The sequence below is a fragment of the Nomascus leucogenys genome, unplaced genomic scaffold, assembly GCF_006542625.1.
Source record: "Nomascus leucogenys isolate Asia unplaced genomic scaffold, Asia_NLE_v1 001189F_49162_qpd_obj, whole genome shotgun sequence".
NCBI classification, from domain to species: Eukaryota; Metazoa; Chordata; class Mammalia; order Primates; family Hylobatidae; genus Nomascus; species Nomascus leucogenys.
In genome coordinates this window covers 412-2488 of record NW_022096917.1, presented here as the reverse complement: position 1 = coordinate 2488, position 2077 = coordinate 412, and the positions used below count along the sequence as shown (strand labels likewise).

At 54.4% G+C, this 2077-nt stretch overlaps 1 pseudogene; it reads left to right on the top strand.

Annotated features, from left to right (window-relative positions):
* Positions 1-669: 669 nt before the first annotated feature.
* On the top strand, positions 670-1836 carry LOC115834094 (annotated as a pseudogene).
* Positions 1837-2077: the final 241 nt, after the last annotated feature.

Genomic DNA, 2077 nt, shown 5'->3' with positions numbered 1-2077 from the left:
TCTGCCAATTTCCAAATGTCATTCAGTGGAGAAAAGTTAGTCTTTACAAAAATAGGTCTAAAATTATCAGATATATGTAAGCAATAGGTACATTTTTAAATAAAACTTTGATCTGTATCTTGTGCTGTTTACAAAAATTAAAACCTTGACCTTTGGATAGGCCAAGTTTTCATAGATACATCAAGAGAAGCACAATCCATAAAAGAACAAATTGATCAATTGGACTTCATCAAATTAAAAAACTTCTCTTTGACACTGTTAAGACAATGAAAGGGAAAAGCCAAGTGAAAAATTTGCAAATCATATATCTGATAAGTTATTTACATCTAGAACACAGCAAAGATTCTCATCACTAAATATGATATCCAGCAACACAATTTAAAAATGGGAAAAAGATCCACAGAAACTTCAATCAAGGGGAGATAAGGATGGCAAATCAGCAAATATACAGATGTTCAATAGCAGTAGTCATTAGGAAATGCACATGAAACCCACAATGAGATTCCACTAGGCACCTGTTAGAACCTGGGCTGCGCTTGTGATGTCAGCGCTGCTCCGCCTCCAGGAAGGAACCTGGGCTGTGCCTGGCTGGCAGTCTGCTAGCGACTAGAGCAGCAGGGTTCAGGAACCGCAGAAGCTGGAGACTTGGCACCCCCAGCGAGAGCCACTATGGGGGACCAGAGGCCGCAGGACCGGCTGAGGTCCCCGGGCATGGACTCCAAGTCCCGGTACTGTAACCAACCGTCTTCCAAAGACTTTCAGATGCGCAAGCACGGGCGCCTGAAGTTCCCATCCATGGACACCCAGAACTGGGTATTTGTGAAGGAGGGCCTGGACGACTTCCGCTACGGCTGTCCGTCTCCCGAAGGACACTCTCGTTTGTCGCCGTGACGAGTTTTTAATGCCAAAGAAACGTCTCAGAGGGTCCAAAGCTGACCCCAAAGCAGGCAGAAAAAGCTCCTCAAGAAAGCGGCCCTATTTTCCCAAGCTCTCTCCAGCGCAGCTAGCACGGAAGGCATTCGTAGAGCAAGTGGAAGCCGAGAATCATGGCCAAGCATCCCTTGGCCATGTACCCCAATCTGGGGAGAAAGATCTGCCTCCAGATCTCCTAACTGCAGGTGCTCGAACAGCTGGATCCGGAGAGGAAGCTAGGAGGACGCTTGGGCTCGTTGCGAGGCCCCGGTAGAAGACAACGGAGGTACCCCACTGAGCCTGGTCAATATCCCTGTGGGGGAATTCTGCCCGGCAGCCTCCCGAGACTGGAGGGTCGCATCTGAGCCCGGAGCTTCCTAGAACTCCGGTGTCCAGTCTCCACCCGCAGCCTCCCAAGACTCGTCCGGGGTCAAGCTCCGACCGGAGCCTCCCAAGACTCGTCCCAGTGTCCAGTCTCCGCCCGGAGCCTCTCAGAGCTCGTCCAGGGTCAAGTCTTCCCGCCCGGAGCCTCCCAAGACTCGTCCAGGGTCCAGTCTCCGCCCGGAGCCTCTCAAGACTCGTCCAGTGTCCAGTCTCTGCCCGGAGCCTCTCAGGACTCGGCCAGGGTCAAGTCTCCGCCCGGAGCATCCCAAGACTCGTCCGGGGTCCAGTCTCCGCCCAGAGCCTCTCAAGACTCGTCCAGTGTCCAGTCTCCGCGGAGCCTCTCAAGACTCGTCCAGTGTCCAGTCTCCGCCCGGAGCCTCCCGAGACACGTCCAGTGTCCAGTCTCCGCCCGGAGCCTCTCAAGACTCGTCCAGGGTCAAGTCTCTGCCCGGAGCCTCCCAAGACTCGTCCAGGGTCAAGTCTCCGCCCGGAGGCTCCCAAGACTCGTCGGGCATCCAGTCTCTACTCAGAGCCGTCTGAGACTGGCGTGTCCCATGTCAGCCCGGAGCCTCCCAAGACTCATCGGGCATCCATCTCTACTCGGAGCCGTCTGAGACTGGCGTGTCCCATCTCAGCCCGAAGCCTCCCAAGACTCGTCCGGGGTTTAGTCTCCACCCAGCTCCTCCCAATTCTCCGGTGTCCGGTCTTCAGCCGCAGCCTCCCAAGACTCGTCGGGCATCCAGTCTCTACTCGGAGCCATCTGAGACTGGCGTGTCCCATG